This window comes from Saccopteryx leptura, chromosome X (assembly GCF_036850995.1).
Source record: "Saccopteryx leptura isolate mSacLep1 chromosome X, mSacLep1_pri_phased_curated, whole genome shotgun sequence".
In the NCBI taxonomy this organism is placed as follows: domain Eukaryota; kingdom Metazoa; phylum Chordata; class Mammalia; order Chiroptera; family Emballonuridae; genus Saccopteryx; species Saccopteryx leptura.
In genome coordinates, this window is record NC_089516.1 from 4,635,631 (window position 1) to 4,663,350 (window position 27,720).

Genomic DNA, 27,720 nt, shown 5'->3' on the forward strand with positions numbered 1-27,720 from the left:
AGTAACAGTAAAATTAGGCTTTAGATTTTCTGTGAGAAAATAACAACAACAACAAAACACTATTGTAAAAAACAATACAATAAAATTTATTAGGAATACTTAAAAAATTCATTTAAGTTGAATTTTGATATTCTAGGAAAATCTGTTTTGATTAGAGTAGAACATGAAAGTGGCCAAACAAAGGCTTTTGTCAGATTCTGAAGAGGGTTTCTAAGCCCTTTCAAGTACTTCAGAAACTGGCATATTTGGCTCTTTACCATATCTAAGTCCACTTCAAACCTCAGTGGCATTTATTCTCTACTAAAGTGGTATACTTCTAACTCCTCTTCCTTTTAGAATGAATGATTGCAATGCCTTGATTTTTATCAGGAAACAGTTGCAATGGGGTTTTTGGAGGTCCCAATGGCACTGGGCAGTGGGGCAGGAGGTGAGGGTGGAAAGAATGTGTGTGTGAGAGAGAATAGAGACTGGAGATTATAGAGCATGTGTATGAGATGAGATAATCCGAAGGGCTATTTGGGTGGCAAGGCAGATTGGAAAGAAAAAGGAAAAGGGAGAATTTGGGTCAAGAAACCTCACAGTAGACATGTCTCCAAATTGGACACCAAGGACCACACACTCAGATGTGCTTCAGTGGCTCCCTAGCATGGGAGAGGGCAGGGAAAGGGCAGGGAGGCAGGCAGTATCCCTGAATTTTTATATACTGATCAAGTCCAATTTTAACGGAGACATGAATGAATGATTTGTTTTTAGCTATCACATTGAGAAGCCTCATGAGGGAAGCAGAGCATTAAGTGTTACAAAGCAGAACAATGCAGGCATTCATGAAGCCCCTGCAGTAGACAGAGACACTAAATTTCTTTCTACCTGTCAAGGGCATTGTATCACATGGGACACTGCAAGCTAGGCCTGGCCTCCTTGAAATACCCTGGGTTTCTGTTGTGGGTAAAGGGACCCAAGAATGTCAGCCTGTATATTCAGACTGATTCAAAACCAGGTGACCCTCCAAGGAGAAAGATATATATTTTTTATAATTAGTGATAGCTTTACAGATTCTTAACCTCGGTTTCCTACGCAAACAGCTCCTGACAGGTAGATAATGGGAAAAGCCCCCTTTGAATACTTAGTCATGAGTTACAAGGACCAGACGGAGATAAGAGACTAAATTCCTACAGTCACTGTCCAGATTATATAAAGGCATTTAGACTTTCCCTCTATTCCTTCTCTACCGGCATGAAGAAGGATTTATAGGAGCCTTAACCCACAAGACAAAGCAAAACACCAGTCTTTGCAAAGCAGAATCCTAACAATAAATTGTGCTCATATAGCAGTTTATGCTTTTTTTAAAGATGCCTTTCTATTATCCTGTTTGATGTTGATAATATTACAAAGTAGGGGCAGGCAAGTTTTCAAAATGAGAACACAAAATATTCTAAAAAGTGACATGGTTAACCTTATGCTACCCCAAACAAGTTAGTTACAGATTCCAGACAGTTTAGAAGGCTTGATGTCTACTCCAGTGTTCATGATAGCCAGAATATCCATTTTCAGGCTTCTCACCGGAATTCAACTTTTACTTAACTTTTTAAAAATTAAGTTCTTGCAGCATGATGAAAAAAGAGTATTCAATTCAACCTCACACAATTATTGAGTGCATAGAATGTTCTAGATATTATTTTGTGATTAGGTTACAATAAACTAGATGTAGTCCCTACCTTTCAGCATACTGTCCAGTCTGGGAGATAAGAAAACAGGGAAATAAACAGTTAAATTGGTCAGTTTTTCCCAGGTGGAGAGAGTGGTAATAGGCATATGAACTTATTCACTTATTTTCAATTATTTACTCAATAAATATATGTTAAGCAGCTACTCTGTGCCCTTAACTGTGCTTTCATGTTCAGCGGATGTATAGATAGAAAGGTCCACGAGTCCTTTTGTCTAGAATCTCTAGGAAGTAAATGCATAAATAATAGCCCAATGCTACACAATCAGGCTACTTCTAGGGCTAAGAGAAGCGCATACTAGGAGCTAGGGGATCACAGACAAAGGAGCTGAAAGTCTACCTGGGGAGTGAGAGAAGCTTCCTCGAGGAGAAATCCAGCATGAGAAGTTATAGAACACCTTGTCTTGCCCTTATAAAGCTGACCACATAGCCAGAACAGCAGCCATAGAAACAGAGCCACAAGAAACGGTGCTAAGTGCCTCTGTGTTTATAAACACAGGGTGCGGTGCTAGCACACCATCTAGTGAGTCCTTCCTGGGGAGCAAGAGAGGAAGCCTCTCAGTGCTTGGGGCTGAGCTGGCCCTTGGCGCATGAACAAAAGTCTAAGGAGGTAGAGAAGGGAGAAAGTCATTCCAGGCAGACACAAAGATTGAAAACAAAAATCACAAAAGCATGAATGTGCATGGTAATGGGATTGGGAATAGTGAGGCATTGAGCTTGGAAACAGGACCTGAGGTTTGATCAAATAGAAGACAGGAAGAAGGAGAGTGAATTTGGGAAGTATTTCATGAGTCTAGGGTAGAAAAGTAGAGGGCCTAAGTAGGATCAGTCATGATTAAGAAGAAAACATGTTCTATTTACAAGGATGTTCAGATGTAGCACATATAGGACCCGGGAAAGTTCCAAGGTAAGGGATGGGAGAAAGAGAGGTGTGGAAGGTGACTCAAGTTTCCAACCTCGCTGGCTGAGTGGCTGGAGAAGCATTCAATGATAAAAGACACAAGGAGGAATGTTTCAGGGGGATGGTAGACAGAATGATGCCCCCCAAATATGTCCATGTTTTAACCCCTAGAAACTGTGACTATCTTACCTGATATGGCAAAAGGATTTTTGCAGAGGTGGTTATGGTAAGGATCTTTAGACAAGGAGATTATTCTGGACTCTGGAGATTATTCAGGTGGAGCCAGTGAAATAACAAAGGTCTTTTAAGAAAGAGGTAGGAAGTTCAGAGGCAGAGAAAATGTGATGACAGAAGCAGAGGAGAGAGGGAGATGTGAAGATATTCACGGCTAGTTTTGAAGATGGAGGAAGGGGCCACGAGCTAAGGAATACAGGTGACCACATGAAGCTGTAAAAGGTAAGGAACAGATTTGCCCATGGAGCCTCCAGAAGAAAGGCAGTAATGCCGAACCATCTTGGACTTTTTGCATTGGTTTCAGCCACTAAGTTTGTGGCAATGTTACAGCATCAACGGGAAAGTAACACAGGGAAAAACAGGGAGCTAAAGAATTTGATGTCATGTGTGTTGAGTTGGAGTATCCATGGTGCATTCACTTGGAATTCAGACCAAAGTTGGGATGAAACATGTTGAATTGGGAGTCTGTAGTATATGGGTCATGGCAACACCAAGGGGGTACAAGGGGTTGTCTCTAGGAACAAGAACAATAAATGGATAGAAAACAGCAGCCTCAAAAGATCTCACAAGGGAAGAAGGATCAGAAAACAAAATGTAAAGGAGGTTGAAGGGAAACCCTGAGGAAGCTGTGTCATAAAAAGCCTGGGTGAGACAGCTAGCAAGGAAATTGTCAGCAGAGTTAAGGTCTATTTTGAGGCCAAGTGGGAAGCTCTTAGAGAAAAGGGCATTGGACTTGACAATATGGCAGGTCTTTGGTGATGTTGGCAAAAGTAGCTCTAGTTCAGCTGTGGGATAAAAGCAAGATCAGGTGGAATAGTGAATGGGGCTGGGGAAAGTAGAGATGACAGTCCATGACTTCTAGAGCTTCTCTTGAAATTTGAGTGAGCAACAGGGCAAGAACTGAGTGGGTCGAAGAAGTATTTAAGTACTGGTTTTTATACTAAATTTTGAAGTTGAGGGTTAACTGAGCATGTCATAGGTTGAGAAGTAAAGATATTAAAGTGTAAGAAAGAAGAGAGAATGGTGGATAAAAGCTGGATTCTTTGAAAGCCTCAATTTTAAGAGTAACACTTGAGCGAGCCTACCTTTATTACCATGTTTAGTGTGAACATGTAACATGAGCCTAACTCCCAGTAGCTTTTCAAGTGTCCCTTAGCTGAGAAAATTCATATCTTCTCAATCCTTTGGCTTTCACAATTTATGTCATTAATTTCTATCCAACACCAGGGCTCTGACAGTGGGAGGGGTGTGGAGGAGTGAATTGAAGGTAAGAATTGTATTTGTATAAATTGCAGAGAACATCAGAAAGAAGTAAAAAACTTAATCCAGACACTTGGTCCTAAATAGAGAGATAAGTCTTAATTTTTGGAGGGAGTTAAACTAAACTAATTGTTGAAACATTAATTCTAACCAGGAGCATATTTTAAAATACATTATAGGAGGAGAGAAGTAATTAATTCAACTAGACTCAAAGAAACATGGCTGAAGGAAGTGACGATGAATCCCTGAGTTCCCTTACATGGGTTGAGCTTATAGTTTAAGCTGAGGACGCGTATTGAAATGGCCTAGGTCAGAAAAAAAGGGAGAAAAATCTGTGTTTTGCTTGAGTACTCAAACCTACTTTGAACAAACAAAACCTCCTTTAGTTTTTTACTATAAGAGCTTCCAGTGATATAAGAAATAATGTATTATGTACTTTTTGAAAAGCATAAGGAGTAAGAATTATATTTGAAAATAAAATTTCATTGCCTGGCACTGTGGAAATTTGCCCCAAACACCTAGGACAGTGATACCTCTAGTGTATACCCTGGCATGTACAAGTTCCTTGAAAATAATATTCTCAAGATGGTTGCACTGCTGTTTGCATATTTAAATTTCATAGATGTGTTATGGATATTGAACAAGAAAGAAAACCATCAAATTGCTTTTAGTAACCCCAGGAGATTTCTCACAACCTTTCTAGTGCATCATTATGACATCAACTGTTGTTCAGAAGTCTCCAAAGATTCCATAACTCTTGTTAATTCAAAGGTAACTTTACCATTTGCTTTTGTGGGTTTAAAATAGTACCTATCTAATGACTTCCATTATTAGACCACCATATATACATCAGTTATATTTAGAAAGATCTTTTGGATAATTAGCACTACATTTCAGTAGGTTTGACCAATGTAATCCATTGTTCTTGGAGATGTGATTTTTGTATATATAAACCAATACATTTTTCTAAATATCAAGAGATTAAGTCGTCTAAAGCTCTCAAAGTGTTTAAAGAGCTCTGGATCAGTCCTACACCTGCAAGCTGCACAATACTTTCCCTAGGTGCTTTGCATCACTAGAATATTATTTATCTGTGCCATTTTAAATGTCTATTTCACATACAAATAATCTTCATATGAGTTGCTCACTCAACAGGATGCTTTTCTGATGTGTGTAATAATGACTTACAAAGTACACCTCTGAAACAATAGTCTACTAATAGCCTAAAGAAAAGCCACACAGATGAATGAAGCTTAAATCTGATCTCAGGGATAAGAAAAAGGGTTTGAATCTGCTCCTCAGCATGGAGTGACTCAGGTAAGTCTTGTTTTGGGGAATGCCACTGCCGCCCCTCAAGTTGCTCAGGATCAAAACCTCAAAGTCATCATTACTTCTGTCCTCTTCCTCACACACCACATTCAATTAGCTGCCCAGTCCTGTTGACTTTATGACCTCAGCATGTTTGTAATCTGACCCCTCCGTTCTGCCATCCTTAGTTCCTTCTGCCTGACTTTTGTCATGGTCTTGGGAATTGTCTCCCAGCTTCAGCAGTGTCCTTTCTCCATGACCCCTCTCCCCTGCCACCACACCTCTCATCTCATTACTTGGATTATATCATTTCCTTGCCAAAAGCCACAAGGAACTGCTATTATAAACAACATGCACGATCCTTAATCCAATATTTCAACTACAACAGTAAGGTATGTGGATCGGCTCAGTCCCTGAATGCCTTGGTGTGCTCTGCCATGGAGAGACAAAGAGAAATAGGGAGTAATCATTTAGAAACCTTTCTAGACTTTCTTTCTTTCTTTCTTTCTTTCTTTCTTTCTTTCTTTCTTTCTTTCTTTCTTTCTTTCTTTCTTTCTTTCTTTCTTTCTGATATTTGTTCTGATAATATTTATTGAAATGTAATTATATGTCTGCCGAATCTACTAATATACCTAGTTTTCAATTTGGTAAGATAAAAAATGTTAATACCCTTTTCTAGTAATTCATTTTTTGCTGTTAAAAATATATGTATCGGTATATCAAACATGAAAATGTAAAAGTGATCATGTGAAAGGCACTGAACAGAGCTACACTGAGTATGGCCCCTGTGTGGGCAGTATCTGCGTCACTTGGGAGCTTGCTAGAAAAGCAGAATTTCAGGTCCCACCCAGCCTTATCAACTCAGAATCTTCAAGGGGGTGTCCCAACAATCCGAGTGTTAACAAATCCTACAGGTGCTTGCTGAAGTTTGAGATACGCTGATTAACAAACTTTCTGCCACTCTTCAAACCCCTGCAGCCCCTAGTGGCCATTAAGCACTTTAACCAGTGTCACTCCAATACAATTCAATTAAAAAAATACAACTGTAGCTACATGATGGAAAATTTTACATTTATTCGGCTTAAATCTAAATAGCTACATGTGGCTACTGACTGCCATATTGGACAGCACTGGTCTGTTCTCTATCCTGACATAGACAGCCACAACATCATCTCTGGGCTTTATTTGAAGCTTTTCAGTCCACACAGGAATATGTGTTTGCCAAGCCCAGCACTTTCATAACAATCTATTAAATTTTATACATCTTTCAATATTTTCACCTGTTCCAAGAAGACCTCCAGGATTTTCTTTATTTAAATTGACTTACCTCCTTGCTTTCCTTTTACAGTGTTTTCTTTTCTAATTCTCTTAATAGAACTTATTACTCTCTGCTTTGTGCCCAGGTTACTTAGGAGTGGGTTTGTCCTCCCTCAGGTGGAGAACTGTTGGTTTAGTCATCTTTTATCCCACAACAGCACCTACTCGATACTTTGCAAATGGAACACATTCATCAACCATGTAATTAAATTAAACCCACATGAAACCAGAAAGAAAAGTCTTCAAAACCAACAATGCATCCTAATGTTCTTAGAAGTCAAGACAGATCAAAATGTTAACATATACAATTTAGTTTAGAATAGGAAAAATGTTAAAGCCATGGTGAAACATTTGTCACAGGATCAAAATACATTGTTATAAAAATAAACAGAGGCTTGACTCATCATTTCTTTTGCAGCAGGAAAGCATTTTTCTTTGGCAATCCTCTACATCCATCAGAAGTGTTCCTTAACTAAATTTGAGATTAAAAACACATTTGGAGTTTTTTTTTTTTAATGGCACTCTCATTGGAGAAATGTATTTTGGTGATATAAAAGCCATTTTACCAACATTTCCAAGAAAGATATTAGACTTCCCAATGGATCAATATTTTGTTACAAATGAGAAAAACAATGTTTATTTTTACAGAAATGGTGAGAAGGAAACACAATTCATTCTGATTTATTTCAGAGTGCTATAGTTGATCCTATTTATACAAAGCTATAAAATTAAAATACATGAAATTAACCACACCAAACCAAACATTAAGGTGGTTAATAATTAAGTATATTCTGCCATCAATATAATAAACCTCATTAGACTTTTATAGGGATTACATACCCACACTGACTCACAAATACAGCACTCAAAAAAAACTTAACACTTCACAATGCCTTCACACAAAAGTGAATGGGAAACGTATGTTACTTTCTAACAATGAGCAATGGCAGCATTCATATTAGATTTGAAAACCTGAATGTCAAATACACTTGACAGTTTTCTGTGTACCTTTCATTATGGGAACTCATCAACTAACATCAATGCCAGCTCCCTTGCAAGTTGTATTTTCAAAATTTTTAGGTTGTCTGATTGTGCCATGGTAGAAAAGCACACTATTCAACAAGCATCTGCACATGATACATTTGATGTTCTTCCCAATATGCTCTACGAAGCTTGGAAAGATGCAGGTTTCCAGGCAATACTTTTTAAAAATAGTCTGGCATTCCAAGACAAAATAATATATTTATCTCAAGAATCCATTTATTAGAATATAATGGCAACAAATTATTTCTCAGTTATCCATATGTCTTAAAAATATGCATCACTGATATAAAAAGATGTCATAGTACAAATTATATAATCTTAGTTATTAAAAAAATAAATATATGTGAAAACAAAAAAAGAATGCAAACACCAAACTATTAAAATTGGTTTCCTTTGAGTGAGTAAGTAATGGTGCTGGGGGTAATAAGAAATATATTTTTACAAATTTATTTTTATCTATTTTTGCTAGTTTGAATGCTTTATAACAAGAATGTTTCTAGGAGTTCCAGTCAAGATGGCAGAGTAGGTGGACACTGAACTCACTTCCTCTCATGACCACATGAAAATTATAACTAAAGTATAGAACAGTCCACTTGAGTAACCATCTGAAGACTAGTTGAACAGAAGTCTTATAACTAAGGATATAAAGAAGAAGCCATGCTGAGACTGGCAGTAGTGGTGGAGATGTGACATGATTGGTCGGTCCCACACCCATGTGTAGTGGTTGAGAATCTGAAGGGATCTCTCAGCTGCAGAGGTCTCCTCAGAGGAGTAAAGAGGTCTCAGACTCAGGCTGACAGTAATACAGTTGTAGTAGGAAATTTAAATACCCCATTGACATGAATAGATAGATCTCCCAGACAAAAAGTCAGTAAGAAAATAGTGGCCTGAAATGACACATTAACTCAGATGGCTTTCATTGATATTTTTAGAGCATTTCATCACAAAGTAGCAGAACATACATTCTTCTCAAGTGTACATGGAACATTTTCCAGGATAGACCACATGCTAGGCCACAAAACAAATCTCGGTAAATATAAGAAGATTGAAATCATATCAAGGATCTTCTCTGACCACAGTGGTATGAAAGTAGAAATCAACTACAAGAAAAAAAAACTGCAAACACACGGAGGCTAAATAACATGTTACTAAACAATAAATGGGTAAGCAATAAAATCAAATAAGAAATCAAAGGTTACCTTGAGACAGTGAAAATGAAAACACAACAACCCCAAATCTATGGGACACAGTGAAAGCAGTCCTAAGAAGGAAAGTCATAGCAATACAGTCCTACCACTAATTCAAGAAAAATCTCAAATAAATAATCTAACCATACACCTAAAGGAACTAGAAAAAAAATAAACAAAGGCCAAAAGGAGTAGAAGGAAAGAAATAATAAAAATCAGAGCAGAAATAAACAAAATAGAGTCTAAACAAACAAAACAAAAGATCAATGAAACCAAGAACTAGTTCTTTGAAAAGATAAACAATATTGACAAACCTTTAACCAGACTAGTCAAAAGACAGAGAGAGAGAGAGAGAGAGAGAGAAATGACCTAAATAAATTAAATCAGAAATGAAAGATGTGACAACTGATAACACAAAAATACAAAGGATTATAAGAAAAATACTATGAATAACTGTATCCAACAAACTGGACAATCTGGAAGAAATGGATTTAGAGAGGCAGATTATACTGGGGTCAGACTACCAATAAATTGAATCAGTAATTTAAAAATTCCCAAGAAACAAAAGTCCTGGACTGGATGGCTTCACAGGTGAATTTTACCAAACATTCAAAGAAATAACACCTATCCTTCTCAAACTATCCCATACAATTCAAGAGGAAGAAAAGCTCCCAAGTTCCTTTTACAAGGCCAGCATTAACCTGGTTCTAAAACCAGAAAAAGACATTGCAAGAAAAGAAAATTATAGGCCAATATCCCTGATGAACATAGATGTAAAAATCCTTAACATAACATTAGAATACCAAATTCAGCAATACATCAAAAAGATCATAAACCATCATCAAGTGGGACTTGTTCCTGGGATGCAAGTTGATTGAATATCTGCAAATCAATTAATGTAATACATCACATAAACAAAACAAATGATAAAAATCATATGATCCTATCAATAGATGCAGAATAAACATTTAATCCAATTAAAAATAGGCAGAGGGCCTGAATAGACACTTTTCCAAAGACAGATGGCCAATAGACATATGCAAAGATGCTCAATGTCAGCCATCATCAGAGAAATGCAAATTAAAAGTACAATGAGATATCATCTCACATCTTTCAGAATGTCTATCATTAATAAATCAACAAACAACAATCACTGGCAAGGATAAGGAGAAAAGGTAACCCTCATGCACTGTTAGTGGAATTGGTGCAAGCACTACGGAAAACAGTGTGGAAGGTTTTCAAAAAATTAAAAATATAACTACCTTTTGACCCAGCAATTATACTTCTGCGTATTTATCTGAAGAAACCCAAAGCACTCATTCACAGAGGTATTAGTACCCCTATGTTCATTGCAGCTCTATTTACAATAGCCAAGACATGGAAGCAACCCAAGTGCCCATCAATAGATAAGTGAATGAAGAAGTGGTACACATATACATAAAAGAGAATAAAATCTTTTCATTTGCAACAACATGGATGGACCTAGAGGGTGTTAAGCTAAGTGAAATAAGTCACACAGAGAAAGACAAATACCATCTGACTTCACTTATATGTGGAATCTAAATAACAAAATAAATGAACACACAAAATAGAAACAGACTCTTAGATACAGAGATCAAACTGAGGACTGCCAGAGGGGAGGTGGGTTGGGGGTCCAGGTGAAAAAGGTAAAGGGATTAAGAAGTACAAATTGGTAGTTACAGAATAGTCACAGGGATATAAAGTACAGCACAGGGAATAGAGTCAGTAATGTTGTAATTATGATGTAGGGTGCCAGGTGGGTCCTAGAATTATTGGGAGGATCACTTCATAAATTATATAATGGTCTAACCACTATGTTGTACACCTGAAACTAATATAAAATAATATTAAATGTCAACTGTAATTGAAAAATTTTAAAAATGTTTCCATGTATTATTACTTGTGTAACCAAAAGTAAGAATTATTTTAGAAAAATAAAAAACATCCTACTTAGAGAAAAGCAGAAGAAATACATATTTTTTTTTCTGACAGAGAATTTTCCCCCTAAAACATAGTAAAAACAAGAGCAAGTGAAATAATTTTTTAGGAAAACATAATAAAAAATTAAACAGGACCCCCTAATGACCTCTGATTAAGCTTCATTAATAATTATACAGTACAAACAGTTTAGAAATAGCACTTTGCATTCATTATTGCATTTATTAATTTAATGGTGAGAGAGATTCACCACTTTTACAGATGAGGAAACTCAAACTAAGGCATGCTAACCCATTTGGCTAACTGATACTACCCAGGTAGTAAGTGGAAGGGCCAGAATTTGATCCAAATTCTGATTCTGAAGCTCAGGTGATGCAGCTCATAGAAACTGATGAACTGAATCTGATGAGAGAAATTAATCAACCCAATCTAAATAATTAATGAATTTGTAAAGTTGAATAGATTTATCTGAAGCAATTATGAATGAAACAGAAATATTTTATACATCCTGGAATGTCTCTAATAACTGACCTCTACTCTCTCTAGTAATCCTTTCTTTAATCAAATGAACCAGCAGTGGGGGTGAATGACTTGTTCCCATGAATCCCAATCCCATGTTCATAGTTATGTCACATTTTTAAATTGAATTTATTAGGGTGACACTAGTTAACATAATTACACAGGTTTCAGGTGCCCAATTCTACAACACATCTCTGTTGTATCACATTTGAAGTCCAGTTCAATGTTCATTCACTTGTTCCACAAATATATGTATATATTGATCTTCCAATATGTTGCTGATTGTGTGTGTAGGAAATGGGGTCAGAGAGAAGAATGAAGCATCATTCCTGCTTTCAGGGAAACCAAATCCCTGGAAAAATAGGTGTAAAATAACCCAATGTAAAAGAAAGAACAGCAACCCCAGAGTATTGGCAATGTTCAACAATATCTGGAGACGTGCCAGGTGTCTTAACTTGGGGTGGGATAGCATGTAGTGAGTAGAGGTCTGGGATGCTGCTAAACATGTTATATGCACAGGACAGCCTCTGCAGCAAAGAATGATCTGGCCCAGAATGTTAACAGTGTCAAGGTTTAGAAATCCTTTGCTAAGGCATATCACTCTTTCTAGATTACTAAATGAGGAAATTTATATCGGTTAAACCAGAGGGATTTATAAGCCCCATGATAATCAAAGGATCAAAAATATGAGTAATCTACTCTTAAATAAAGACTCTTTATCTATTTTTATCTTTTATAAAGTGTTTTAAAGAAGGCAAGATATAACTTTTCTAAACGTGGGCTAATAACCCATGGTAATTCGGGATGGTGGGAGAGTCTTCATCTGCCCCGCCAGTAATTCGGAAGGATGGGAGAGTCTTCATCCGCCCGCCAGTAATTCGGAAGGGTGGGAGAGTCTTCATCCGCCCCGCCAGTAATTCGGAAAGGTGGGAGAGTCTTCATCCGCCCGCCATGGCCGAGCTCTCGTCAGCCCTCCCGCCCCAGACAGGTGCAAATCGAGATCAGCTCTTCCCCTGTTCTGCTGTCTAAACAATTCCCCACTGCATCAGGGATAACATTCAACTTTGCTTAACACCTATGGTGCCCACCTCATACCTCACCTATTTCACTCTGCTTTAGCCACATGATCCCTGAATTCGTGTCCCAACTCAGAGGCTTCACACATTCTGTTTCTTCTAACTGGAAATCTGTCCCCAACACTAAATCCTTGTCCCATATCACTACTTAAATATCATGCCCTACAAAAGGCTTTCCCTAACTCCCCATTTCCTTTCATCCCTTACTTCCTTATCTATTTGCTATCCTTATCCAACCTGCTCTGTGCCTGACACCTGTGTGTCTGTAGGATTTAAGCACCCTTGCTAATGGCTCCTGGCTGGATTCCACCATTGGGAAGCATCAGTAAGAGATCAGAGGGCTGAAAGAGATGGATGTCCCAGTATTCCCCCCCTTTCCTATATGAGCCCCATCTGGGAGAGACTTCCCTCCATTAGCACCACAGCTCCAGCTCTCAATAAGCCCTTGTCCTTGCCTACCCAGAGGACGCTACCTTCTGGTGAAGTTGGCATCTCTCCTGTGTTCCCTTAACCCTCCCCCACCTCTGGAAGTAACTCCTTCATTAACCAATTTTCATTTGAATCAAGTGAATTTTGTTTCTGCCCAGTATCTTGACATTCACATTCCTCAATTTAAATCAGTATAGATTCTCTTTATTATTCTTTGTATAAATTTTCCCATGGCCCTTAATCATTTTTCTCCTGAGCTGTTGTCATATTTTATTTTATTATTATTTTTGGACAGTTTTAATTAAAAAATTTTTTAGATTTTATTTATCCATCTGAGAGAGAGAGAGAGAGAGAGAGAGAGAGAGGGAGAGAAAGGAGATGGGAGGAGCAGGAAGCATCACCTCCATATGTGCCTTGACCAGGGGAAAGCCCAGGGTTTCAAACCAGCGACCTCAGCATTCCAGGTCAACACTTTATCCACTGTGCCACCACAGGTCAGGCTTTTATATTTTATAAATATGTGTGTGTTCGCATTTTAATTCTTTGTGTAGCATCTGTCGCCTGACCTAGCCAAATTATGTATGTTCCACAGGGAACATGGCTGTTTTGTCAATGACAGTTGAATGGACAAATTAAAAGGGCAGACAATGTCACTGTTGATGATAGACACCTGAATTTTAATGAAATAAGTCATTATAAAAAACAATGTTAATATAATGAATTTATGGATGACTAAAGTGACATATGAGATGGAAAATGCCCAAAGCTGTAAGTACATGCATGCATACATTCGACTGCCATTTGTCCAGCACCCTGCAGTGCTACAGTCCTCATTCGGCACCGAGAGCAGAGGCGTGAGCTTGGAAAGGACACGGGTTCTTTTCTCAAAGGCTCATAGGCCAGTGGGGAAAGTGGAAATGTAAAGATAATAAGGGAAGATGAGAGACTTCAGCTGGGGCACAGAAATGGAGTCAAGAAAGAAATCGCTCTCAAAGGGGGATATTTACAAGGGAGGCATTGGAAATTAAAAAAAAATAAAATAAAAGTATGATTTGGTTTTATTCAGAAAACACAATGGCTAATATGATTGTGAATTATTTGTTGCCCCTCAAATTCAGGGAGGAAAGGAAGAAAGCAACACCCAAGCCAAATAGTGCTCTATGTCAATGTCTCAGCCCAGATAAAGGGGTCCAGCTGGCGTTTGCAGGCTAAGAAACATTGACATGAAAATTGCCTGGGTTTTACTACAAGAACCCAGACGTGTGGGTCCTGATCATAATGCGAGCCCTTGTGGTACAACCCTGGTAGCCCCCAGTTGGAGTTCCTAGGAAATCTGCATTTTCTGAGTTCAGGAAGGTTTAAGTCATTCACCTGCTATCAAGTTTGATACACATGTGTATTTGTGAGTGTGTGTGACTATAATATGACACTTATAGTCCTCAAGGTAACAGTTATGTTCAACAACATTTTTTCTACTTTGAAATATTAAGAAATAGTCTAACATCCTTATTTTATTGAAATATTTGTTTACCTCCCTATGTAGAGGAAAACAGTTATTTCAACAAATGCTTTTATCACTTCCCCAATTTTGTCATGAGTTGCCCCAGCCAAAAAGGTTACAATGAGTCACAAATCATTCTGATCAGAATCAAATAAACACTGAGGTTCTGTCCTCAGTCAGTCATTATCCTGGGGTCAGCGAGCTTTTGCTCTGAAGATAAGCTAGTAAATATTTTAGGCTTTGTGAGGCATACAGTCTCTCTTGCAACAACTGAACATTGCTGTTATAACTGAGAACAGCCACAGATAATATGTAAATCATGGGCATGGCCACGTCCCAATCAAACTTTAGTTACAAAAATAGACAGCAAACCAGCTTTGGTCCATGAGCTATAGTGTGTCAGTCCCACACAAGACTATAGAGAAGGAAAGGGGGAAAAAATGAACTGAGAACAAGGAAGACAGCTCTCAAACAAGAGGGGAAATAAAATAATTGATGGCAACACTGCAGCGGTACCAAGAGGAGAATACTCTAGTTGTTAGATATGCAAAGGTAATGACAATAAATCAGTGAACTCGCTAACCGCACACACATTCTGTCTTGTGATAAATAAAACTTATTGGTAGAATGTCCTACCAACTCGAACTACCGTGCAAAAATAATCCTATTTTGAAAAATATAAATAAATATATACCTCAGAAATAGGAGCTAACAATAACATGGATGAGCCCTGAAAACATGATGCTAAGTGAAGGAAGCCAGACACACAAGACCACATACTGTCTGATTCCACTTATATGAGACGTCCCCAGTAGGCAAATCCATGGAGACTGAAAGTAGATGAGTGGTTGCCAGGCTGGGGAGGAGGAAATGGGGAGTGACTGCTAAGGGCACAGGGTTTCTTTCTGGGATAATGGAAATGTTCTGAATTAGACAGTGGGGATGGTTGCACAACTCATTGAATGTACTAAAAAGCACTGATTTGTACATTTTAAAAGGGTGAATTTTATGGACAAGTTATATTTCAATTTTTAAAAAGGGACCAGGACATTCTCATACAATGCTTCCATTTTTCTGGAAGGCAATCTGAGGCAGTAGATATTCAAAGTCCTGCAAATGTGGGAAGACAGAGAAACAGAAGCTCAGAAAATGTGGAAACTGAAGAGCAGCACAAATGAATGAATGAACTTAAAAATAAATGCATAATTTCAGCAGCTGGGATAGTTCCACAGATATCAATTTGAACACAAAAAGGGCTCTGTCATGTCTTGAAAGTGATTAAAAGGGAGTACATCACCTTTCCACACCCCTGGAGAACAGCTACAAATGCTGCATCTGTTTATATGAGCTAATGACAGATTTGACTGGACAGGAAATGATCATCACCGAGCACTAGGCTAGGACCCTTTCAACTTTGCTGATCCTTCTGACAGTTCTACAGATTACACATTATGAACCCCATTTTATAGATGAGCAAACTGATGATCAAAAGCCATCCCTCTTAATCTCACAGGTCATATGTGACGTAGCTGTCAGCCTGTACCTCACCCCCTGAACGTTACTCAGCTGCGTTCCTTCCCTGAGGGGGTGCAGATTAGATCCTGCCCACAAGTTCCCAGTATCACCATTTAAACTTCAGCAGCAGTCTGTCAACTGGTCTCTCTGCTCTTTCGTCCACAACTGCCAGAGGGACCTATTTGAAACTTCAATCAGCTCATTTACACCACCACCCTTTAAAAAAGCCAAGTCCTTCAGCCAGATTTAGAAAAGTCTAAATGACTTGCACCATTGGCTAGCACATGTGCTGAATCTTGCCCTTCCCTTGTACCAGCCTGTGGGCCTTCCTTCACTTGAAGCCTTGAAGGCCTTTGCCAGCTGGTCCCTTTGCCAGGAATGCCCTTCCATGGCTGACTCCTCATTCACTTCACCTCCCACAGAAGCTGTCCTCATCTGCTGTTCTAAAGTAGTAATGATACACTCTTTTTTAATATTCTGCAAAGCTCTTACTTTCTCATAGTTTCTCTTCCTCCCCTCCCTTCCCCTCCCCTCTCCTTCCTCCCTCCCTCCCTCCCTCCCTCCCTTCCTTCCTTCCTTCCTTCCTTCCTTCCTTCCTTCCTTCCTTCCTTCCTTCCTTCCTTCCTTTTTTTTGTCTTTCCTCCCTCTCTTTTTCCTTCTCTCCCTTCTCCCTCCCTGCCTCTTCTCCATCCAGGAGAATACAAGCTGTAGGAGAATATGAACTCTGCACTGTTCACTGAAGGATCACCTGCTTCAGCCCATTTTAGGCACTCAAATATTTGCTGAAAGAATTAATGATTGTGGATGAAACTTGGCAAGGTCCCATGTTTAGCTAAATGATTAAAGATCTAAATCCCACAGCACATAGTCTTGGTTCTGCAAAGGGCTACTTAATAAATGGGGGTCCTAATGACCACAAACTTCAGAAGGTCCAACACTGACCATTTACAGCTGCCCCTCCCCCAAAGTGCTGTGTCTGAGACAAGTTTCTGCCTGGAGAGAGTTTTTATTACCTACTCATAAAGCCCTGAATCATGCACTTTACAGGGCAAGTGCTAATGCAGTCATAATTATATTGGTGTGAACACATTGTCATAGATATGCAGCAAACATAGACACAGGCATTTAAGAGAAACCAGCTGCTCCCAACACAAGATCAACCGTTGCATAGAAACCAGTCAGCAGACACACAGCTAAGGAACTTGAACTGAGTGACTGAAGGTGACACACCCTATAAATCAGAGTAAAATGACAGTTTGAAGCAGCACCTCAGAGTAACCAACTCACTACCCAGAGAGCAATGCATTTTGGGGAAACCTCCAACTAAGACATAGATGTCTCTTTCCTCCAAATGTGACCGCCATTTACTTTCTGTTTAATTAACCCAAGCATAAAATAAGTGTAAGTTTCAGTCTGTGGGTGATTTCCTTTCTTTTTTCTTTGGAAGCAGATCAAGAAACAAGAAGGGACATGACTTCATTATAAATTCAGCACTTACCTGTTTTTTTTCCCATTTTTAATATTTGAAATAACAGTTGATCCCTTAAGAGACTGGAAGGTGAAAAATGTCAAGCCTTTGACCTTTTCTTAATTCACAAACCTACTGAGCCAATGAAAACATACCCACCTACCCACTCACTCCATCTCCACACAATTAGTACTTTCCGTGGACTCAGTGATGATTCTAAAGCAAGGTTTCTTGTCCTAGACACTAATGACATTTCGGATCAGATCACTCTGTGGTGAGGGCTGTCTTGTGCACTGTAGGATGTTTAGCAGCAACCCTGACCTCCACCCTCTAGATGCCAGTAGTACCCACTATCAGCCATGATAACCAAAAATGCTTCCATACATTGCCATGTTCCCTGGATGGTAAAAGTGCCCCAAGTTGAAAGCCACTGTTCAAGACACTGTACATAAAAAACTGGAATAAAAAAAAGATCAGTTAATACTCTCTCATTGTTTTCCTCTTTTAACATATGCTGACACATTTTCTCTCTTGGATGATATAAACTTCAATCCAGAATGCACACACATTGTCCCTGTTGCTCTGAGCTGTGGTTGTTTCTTGCCATGTTTCTGAAAGGCAGTAAGGCCAGGACTGCTTTCGTAGGAAGACTCCTTGAAATTCATTGCAGGATTTTATGCTTTCATCAAAAATTGTATGTCAAGATTACACTTTTTAAAAACAACCAGGACCTGTAAATGCCTCTGAGACTCAGCAATATTTGCAGTTGCTGGAAGGATCTTAAAACTGGTTTCAAACCAGACATTTAAAGATCATAATATTTGTACGAAGAGCTCTTTAAAGGGAAAGAAAAGAGCTGGCTTTAGTTTGAAACCAATGAAAAAACAAGTCGTTTGTCTCTGCCTTTTGCTAAAATAACTAACCTCTCTTAATGACGATATATTTAGATTAACAACAGCAAGAGCTGACCGAGCCCCGGTGTTGGCCTTACAAGATTTTACAATTCTGAAAAGGCCATTAATCACAAACAATCTATAAAGACAACCTAAAGAAAATGTGTTCCAACTGCTTCATTCCCTTGTCTTGGTCATAATCCAAGAGTAAATCCTCCATGTCTAAATCTTGCTACTCATAAAACTTCTTATCTGCTTTTACTACGTAAAGGCTATCAACCACATCACTACACACTGATTTTCCCATGCAGAAATAAGGCTGCGAGTTTGCTCACCAAGAGGCAAAAGATGGGAAGGAAGAATAAGCAAGAAATCAAACATAAATCTTCACTAGCCATTTAGTGTAAAGCTGACACAGATTTAGAAAAAGCTTTTCTTCAGGGCTTTCATAAATTTTATTACTTGCCCAAGAATAATTTATTCTAATTGAAAAAGTACATTTTAAAAGCTGCCGACAATCATCCATGGATTATTTCACATTACACAGGAGCTGACCAATGGTTATGGATTTAGCAACAGATGTATATTTGGCATGAATGGTATAATTTCTTTAAATGGTATAATTTCTGTTTACAGAGAGATGAAAAATCAATGAATACTTTTTTTCATCTTACTTTTTCTTTCTGATGAGTTAATGACTTGCTTCCCATAAGCCCATGTTTTTGTTTGGGCTGAAGAGAAAAATACTTGGAGAAGTCTATCTCAATCTAACCTGTGGTTTTGCTTCAAACCCTCTATGAATAGCTTGCATCTTGTGATCTATTTACTACCTTGCTTATCTTATTAACAAAACCCAAACCAGACTATGTTCAGGATTATCAACTGGAAAGAATGTGGCTTGTCCAAAAAGGCAGGGATGTACCCAGCATTCTTCTCTAAGAAGAGTGTGATTTACCACAAATGTGGAGGGTGGTGTGTATGGAAAATCTGCCCCCCCCCCAGTTTAACTTTTGATTAGAGAGCGTTTGAGCTTTTATTAATAACAATTTAAGCAGCCTTTTTTTCTATAGGTCTCCCATCAACTAATTCAACAGCTGCCTGCAGGGGCATACTGACATGATGGATTCAGTCTAGGAGAAGGAGTCTAAATGCTTCCAAATAACCTTAAGGTAATTTCTAAAAGAACCGATCATTAAATAAATAAATAAATAAATAAATAAATAAATAAATAAATAAAAGAGCATCTTGTAGTTACAGGTCAAGGAAATGAATGATTTCAATACTGCTTGAGTAACAAACGTTTTCCCTCTCATCTCCCCGTTCAATGGAGATACATCCATCAGTATAACCTCTTTGCAAAAATTTGGTTGCTCATTTTAAGGTAAACAAACATAATTGAATCTATTCAAACTACCACACAGTGAATGTCTTGGTGGGCCAGGCATCCACTGTATTCTGTCTCCTATTTTCAGAGGTAAAATACTAACAATTTTGAAGCTAACTCTTCAGGAAGTAGGAGGACAACTGGAGTCATATTTTGAGTGGGACCCACTAAGCCAGGCCTGTGTAGCAGCACAGTTCTCTTCAGCTTGCTTAAGCACTCACTGAGCAATCCACGGGACTCACACAATCCACCCGCAGCCTCCAGTGCCAACATCGGCTCCCTTTACCAACAGAACCAAACTGACCTTCACCACCAAAACAGACACCTTGCAATGAGCGCTACTATGAGCATTATTTTATTCAGTTCTTTTATTCACCTTATGAAGTAGGCACCATTTATCTTATTTTACTGAGAGGTTAAGTAATTTGCTCGGGTCATGTAGCCAGCAAGGGACTGAGGCAGGTCATGAAGCTGGCTCACTCCAAACACACAGTTGATGTTTTTCCCATTCTACGTTGAAAAGTAAGTCATCACCCTGGACTGCAGAGCTGTTGGCTCCCACTGCAAGGACATGCTGAATGGAACCACTGACATGAGGTCCAGGAATTGTTGGATAGGTCTTTCTGCACCCTGATGCCAAGTGAGATACATATTTGATAGGGCACAGCATATAGGGCAGTGCCAGACAATATCAGTACTTATTACTAGGTATCATTCCTATATGTTACTCTCTCTATAAGACAAGTATGCAAAACTCCATGCTTGGCGCATTGCTACTCTAACAATGTCACCAGTGTAGTCCAGTGAATGCTGTTTCTTCTCCAGTCTTTGCCAATTAGCTGTTTCTTATTCTGCCAGCTCTTTAAACAGACAGAAAGCAGGCCTCGAATATAGGGCCAGGCTTTTGAAAGTGTCTTCAAATACAGTAACAAGGCTGCAAACGAGCACTGCACTCCAAAGCAGAAGGCATTCTACTGTTATTGATGCCTAGACTGCAGACAGGGCGGCAGGGTTCTGCATCAACAGTGGGCTTTGGTGACAGGGCCTGCAAGCTGTGGCTGTGACCTGTAGAAATCCTTGTGTTCTCCTTCTATCTAGAGCAATTATTCTCCACAGCTCCCCTTCCCAAAATGTGTTCCTTCACTTTGCACTAAAACACACCTGACCAGTCTATCCTTTCCACAGGACATGGGGTCCCCAAAAGCAGATACACTGCTCAGTATTTTGGATTGCCCAGGCGCTCTGACAGCTGTGCCTGGTACATGCTGATGCTGCCCTCCCCTCTGCTCTCCTATTTTGGTGTATATCTTCTGAAAGTTCTCATCTGACTTCTTTAAATATCATTGATTCAAGTATCCACCCAGCTTTACAAGTATCCACCCAGCTTTACAACAGCAATTTACCACTTTGATTCCTCACCCCACTTTGCTTCTACTATTGATTCATGTTCCCTTATATTTCTAGGGCAAGTCAGAAAGGTGGAGACTTTAGAGTCACTAGCCAGCTACGTGGCGAGGGGCGTCTTTAATGGCTATGAGCTTACGAGGGTCCTCATTTGTATTTCTAAGGAAAGAGTTGAGTTCGGAAGAAAGGAGGGAAGGAAATAAGGAAGGAAAAGAAGGAAAGGGAAGGAAGGAAAGAAATAAGAAGGCAACAAAGTCAGTCTTCTATGGTCATTGTAGGAATTTTAGAAACTGTGTTTTGTAAGCACTTGGAATTTAATTGTCATTCATTAGTTAACAGTCATCTCTCTGTGTGTGCCAGAGTCTAGCTGTTGAATACTGCGGGGCTAAATAGAAGACATATCACATATTGAAATAAGAGATTTGTCTTTGATTTTTTTTTTTGTCACCACGATGATATTTTGGGGTGATTTTTTTCTTCTTGTTGAATCTCATTGGAATTTTAATTTATAAAGTGAGGTATGTTACATTAGTTCTTACTGGTATTAGGATCAACCCTGTAAGATGTCTAATATTAGCCAGCAGCACTTTTAGTTCATTAGATCAACACTCAGTTAAAGAGGGACAACCCTACTTAAACCCCTCTTGCCTACCAGGCCACCAGTACTGATATTACTGTGATGTAGCCATCTCTACCTTAGCTTCTGCTGAAAAGTTTTTAATGTGAATTTTATTGGTCCTTCTTCCTTTTTTCTTTCCTCAAGCAAATATTAGTGAGAAATAATGAACAAACAGACTTAAACATCTTCTAATCATATAATGAACCCTCAAAAAAGTTTTAAAAGAGAATTGTATTTTGTTTGGACAAAATGATCAATTATTGACCAGCATTCAAAGTGCAATAAAGGAAAACACTGTAGAATTTGTAGGAAGCATAGATTTCTTATCATACATGTAGGCCATAGCATGAAGGTAGCAGAAAAAAAATCTTACAATAGTATAAGGTCTGAATTGAACGTCTTTGGTTATTTAATAAACATATTATGATTGGAAACCATCATTATCAAAAAGCCTTCATTACTGAGTTAATCAATATATGGTTCTGGTGAGATTACAAAAATCATGACAATTCAACATACTTCCAGAACTTCCAGAGAAGGTTTAGGGTGGGGTTGTGATACCAAACAGACTGATTAAAGTCTCAATTATGGCCATGAAGGTGGTGAGGGATATTACTGCGCAGTGAACAGTTACACCCGCCATGTGGGAGGCCAGCAGGCACTTTTTCTACATCCTCACAACTGTTAGGCAAAGCCAGTATTTTTATCCCCAAATTTCCCAAAGGAGAAATTGAGACCTAAAGAAGTCAATAAACCCTACCAAAGTCCAGACTTACTGGCAGTGGCCAAGCTGAGATTTAAAGTCATTTCTGGCTCTAGAAAGTCCTTTTGATTAAGTTAGGTCACAGAATAGTGACCTAATTATGCTGTCCTACAAATCATCATAAATGCTGCAGTCGGCACCTGTAAGATGGTCCCCAATAGTCCTTACCTCCTCACACCCGTCATTTGGTAATTACCTCGCCTTAAGTAACTTGCTTCTAACTAAGAGAATATGGCAACATTGAGAGAAAGCATTTCCATGATTGCTTTAAAGATATTGTGATCTTCGTCTTGCTAGCAAGCTTTCTCCATAGCTGGCTTTGATGGAGCAAGCCGGCATGTGGAAGAGGTTGCCTGGCAAGGAACTGAGGGTGGCCTCTGGCCAGCAGCCAGGAAGGAAATATAGCTCTCAGCCCAACAGCCCTTAAGGAACTGAATGTTGCCAACAACCACACAAGTGAGCTTGGAAGCATACCCTTCCCCAGACTCCAGATAAGACCCCACCTCAGTGGATACGTTGCTCACAGCTTTGTGAGGCCCTCAGCAGAGGACCCAGCTGAGCCTGGGTTCCTGATCCACAAAACCTATGAGATAATAAATGTGTATTGTTTAAGCCTTTCAGTTTGGGGCAACTTGCTAGGCAGCAATAGATCACTAATGTAAGCACTTCCCAAAAGGGACAAATAAAAGCAACTGGCTTGCCACATGTAGCCACCACTTTGAGAGCCACAGCAGATAATGATGCCAGTTTTCAAAGTAACAGATACTTCAACTCCCCACTAGATCGTATCAGAATGGGCGAAAACAATACAGTGAACACATTGCCCCTTGGGCCTGCTACCTTTACTCAACTTCTGTGTCAAAAGCATAAGACAGAAAAGGATGCAACCACAGGCAGAAAAACAGTGAACATAGATGTAATGAACTAATATGTGGACAAAGAACAAGTACACACTGAGTAATAGCAGTTTTATAAATCAGTTGATTTAACTAGGCTGGAGTTAGACAGAAATCCAACCTAAATTGAGGTTTTAAATGAGGGGATGGCTGAGTCATCCCCCAGGGAATCATTTTGGCTGCTTAGGCTAGCTCTGTTGGGCTTGGCTTCATCGTCAGAAAATGGTCCTTTGGATTAGACAGTTTCCAGCTTTTACAGAGCTTTTATTTTGTAATAAATAGAGAATCAAGACTCAAATTCAAAAAATTTCTGGCCCAATTACATTTAGTAATATGAGAAATTGTTATTTCTCTTGGCTTTAAAAATTAGTCAAAGCTCACTTGGAATTTTAAAAATTCCCCTTTTTTTTTTGATTTTGTTTCCCTCTTCATTTGCAGATTGGCCTCTATGTTCAATATCAGTTCCTTTGCATAAATATTAAAAGTGACAATTTATGTTTGACAATTTCCATATTAACAGGTAACCATAGCTCTAAACTTTATTAAGCAAATGCAGAAATTTATAACTTTCTTTTTTGAGGCCAACATTTATTCATTATACTAAGTTATGCCCCATCAGCACTATTTCCTAGTACTGAGACACACCCTGTGGGGTTGAGTAGCTCTGAGTTTGAATTCTGACCAGTTCACTTACTGACCAAATGGCCTTAATCTTCATGACCCTCAGTTTTATAATCTGTAAATGGGAATAAATATAAAGTCCTTGAGATGGAAGTTTCCATATAAATTAAATGACATGATGTAAGTAAAATGCTTATATTATGCTTGGGATATAATAAGTAGCTGTTACTATATTTTCTCCTTGTCTTTGGTTTCCTGAAGTTTAATTATGACATGGCTAGGTAGAGACTTTTGGTATTTATCCTGTTTTGTGTTCTATGAACTTACGGGATTTGTGGTTTGGTTCCTGTAATTAATTTTGGAAAATTCTCAGCTATTATAACTTCAATTATTTTTTCTTCTCCATTTTTCTTTTTTTTTTCTTCTTCTGGTATTCCCATTGTGTATATAATTATACCTTTTGTAATTGTCTTACTGTCCTTGGATATTACACTCCTTTTTATTCTCTCTCTTTGCATTTCAGTTTGGGAAAGTTTTTTTACTGGCCTATTTTTCAGTTCACTGATTCTTTCCTTGGCCATGCACAGTCCACTAATGAGCCTATCAAAGGCATTCTTCATTTCTGTTATGGTATTTTTGGTTTCTAGCATTTCCTTTTGATTCTTTCTCAGAGTTTCCATTTCTATTTATATTACCCATCTGTTCTTGCACTTTGTCCATTTTCTTCCATTAGAGCTATTAGCATATTAATCATAGATATATCTTAAATTCCTGGTCTGATAATTCCAAAAGCTCTACCATATATGAGTCTGGTTCTGATTCTTGCTTTGTCTCTTCAGGTGGTGGTTTTTCTTGCTTTTCAGAATGCTTGGTAATTTTTTGTTGAAAGTGGGGCATGATGTATTGAGTAAGAGAAACTGAGATAGATGTAGGTTTTATGTTGATCTACCAAGCAGTTAGGTTGTGTTTGGTGCTTGTTGCTGCTAAGTGTCAGAAGCTTCAATTTCCTCAATATCCTTGTTTTGTTTTGATTTCCCCTCCTGTTGTTTTCTTGTTTCCCTAGAAAGTCCTTCTTAAATAGAGTCTGAGCATTGCAGTTATTTCAGTTGTTATCTATTGTCATTATACAGGAGCTCTATTAATATGGAGTGTATGTGGGGGGGGTAGGGAAACATTCTATAAATGTATGATTAGTTCTTAATTTTTCAGTGTGACTGTGCCCCTGGGCTGTAATCTTCACAGTGCATCTTAGCTTTTATTTTTTCCCTCAGTTAAGACTGAAAGGCTAGAGAGGGCTGGAATTAGGTACTTCCCTTCTCACAAATCAGATTAGTGCTCTGGTCATTTCTTTTTTTCCCCTTGCTGCAAAGAATGCTCTGGGTTTGTTTCAAAATACTTACTTTTACCATGGGCTTCTTTCAAAATGTCTACTTTTGTACTTCAAAATGGTTACTTTGCCCCTCATCCTGACAAAGCACAGGGAAATTTTTCTGGGATTTTCACCATGACAATTTGGTGGGGAATCTATAAGTAAAACTCACGAAAGTCTGTTGACCCCACTTAGACTGAGCCCCCAAGAGTTTTAAAATCTTAAACTAGCTCATTTGCAGCTACTAGCAATTCACTGAAGTTACGGTTTAAGTGCTACTACCAGCTACTGGGTCCAATGACTTCTGCTTCAAGTGAACTGAACTATAGTCTCAGAACTTGCCTGTCTCTCCAGTTTTGGGGGTGGAAGTTTAACCATACACATCAGAGAACTCAAATTCTCTGATGGAGTTAAGGAAAGTCATTGATTTTAAGTTTGTTTACCTTTTTTCTTGTTGAGAGGGCAGAAGTGATGGTTTCCAAGTTCTTTACATGTTTGAGTGGAAACCAGATGTTTCTGATGCTAATATGTTTTATATTTATGAACAAGTTACACTCTTGTCAACTAGAGAGATCTATAAATCTAGGATCTAGAACTCCAATTGTCCAAATGCATTTCTATTATGTCATTCAAGTTCCTCACATTATCAACCAAAATAGGTCTTATTATATGAAATGAATCCGAAATAGGCAAATAACTGCTTCTTTTTGGTAAGTACAAATGTTACTGCAGTTAATTTTGAAAATATTCTTTTCAAGTAATCTAACTGGCAATTAATGATGAAGTTTCAAATGAAGAGTAATGAAATAAAGAAAATGTGAATAATTTAATAATATTTTATAAAACTAAATTTATTTAATATAATAACTACTCTTTTGGGTTATGTCTTACTTACGTTTTTTTATGGTAAAATATCCTTAAAATTTTTTTTTGTGTCTGAGAGAGTTTTGTTGTTGTTGTTGTTATATCGTTAGTGGCAAAATTTAAAGTCAGCAACTGATATTAGTCACCTGCCATTAAAAAAAAATCATATTGATCCCTGAATTTAAAGATTTGGAAAGCAATGCATAAGCAATGTCAGGACATCCTTAGCCAGGTAGTTAAGTTGGTTGGAGCATCATCCTGATATACCAAGGTTGTATCCAACCCTCTTTCAAGGGACACTTTGGTTGTTTCCATGTCTTGGCAACCATGACTAATGCTGTGATATACATGGGGGTACATGTATCTTTGCAAACTATGGACCAATGTCACCCCATTAAATTTAATTTCTAAATAAAAATAATAAATGTCAGGACAAAGCACTATAAAATATTACAGAGATTTGAAGTACAGTAAGGGCTAAAGTACTGAGTGGATTCAGCCAAGAAGAGGTCATCAGTGATATTATTTGGAGACAGTCTTGAAAGAGCAGTGAGGGTGGCAGGCAGGCTAACATGGGGACAGACAATTCTCAGTTATCTGTAGGTAACTAAACTTGAACAGCCACACAGAAAAAGTATATATTGGCTCATCACACACATGTAGTTGCATTTTTCTGGGTGTTAAGTTGCCATATCTTCAAGACACATGGAGAAGAGTGGTGACATAAAGAAACTAAGTAATTTAAGCCATAGCTCTGAAGAAAAAAGATTGAGAAACTCCCAAGATACTCATTTGACTCAATCATAAAAATCATCCACTTTTTTCTGCCCCCTTTTGTTCCTGTCACTACCTTTTCTGATCCAAAACTAGATAAATGAGAGCACCCTGAAACACTGCTCTCTAAGCGTCTCTCTGAGGAATCAGAGTAATGATGGGTGATGCACACTGCTACCAGCACTGGGCCATTCCGGTCCTGCTCTGCCTGACCCTGAGTGGGGAGGACACCTCAGGCTGGAGTTTATGTCCATTCCACTCTGTGTGGCATAGAACACAGGCCTCCCAGCCACCAGCCTGACTGCCTGAGGACGGGCTATGTGGGAAGCATGCTCAAATCCCCACTGAACCAGTGTGGAGAATTAATTACAAGCCAGGGCACTTAGAATTGAACGTTCACCTACAATGACCTGGCAAGCGGTCTACCTGCACATTTCCCTTTAGATTGTATGATTTCAATGAGAAGGTTGTCCTTATAACCCAAAGGCCTGGAAATATTTTAAAACCTGAATTGGCCTCTTCTTGGAGACTAGTGAGGAACCTACTGGGATAACATCAATCTGCAAGCTTTCCCCAGCACTGAACACATATTTCATCCTATAATTGAAAAAGAGATTTGATTATATTCCACTGTGTCAGAGCCTACACTTGGGTCTCTCAGTGGAGAGGTCTGGGCAACAGGGAGATGGTCT

The 27,720-nt window shown here is 38.6% G+C and overlaps 1 protein-coding gene across 3 annotated transcripts in view; it reads right to left on the bottom strand.

Moving 5' to 3' along the window:
- MID1 (midline 1) overlaps nucleotides 1-27,720 on the bottom strand; it is a 338,615-nt gene that overhangs the window by 290,519 nt on the left and 20,376 nt on the right. The window contains exon 1 of one of the 3 annotated variants that reach the window (XM_066356338.1): nucleotides 2,064-2,081. The exons of 1 other annotated variant lie outside the window; for it this stretch is intronic. The gene's annotated coding sequence lies outside the window, so the exon portion shown is untranslated. Of the gene's footprint in view, nucleotides 1-1,715; nucleotides 1,736-2,063; nucleotides 2,082-27,720 lie in introns of those variants that run through there. One more of the 3 variants, XM_066356337.1, reaches the window with a different exon arrangement.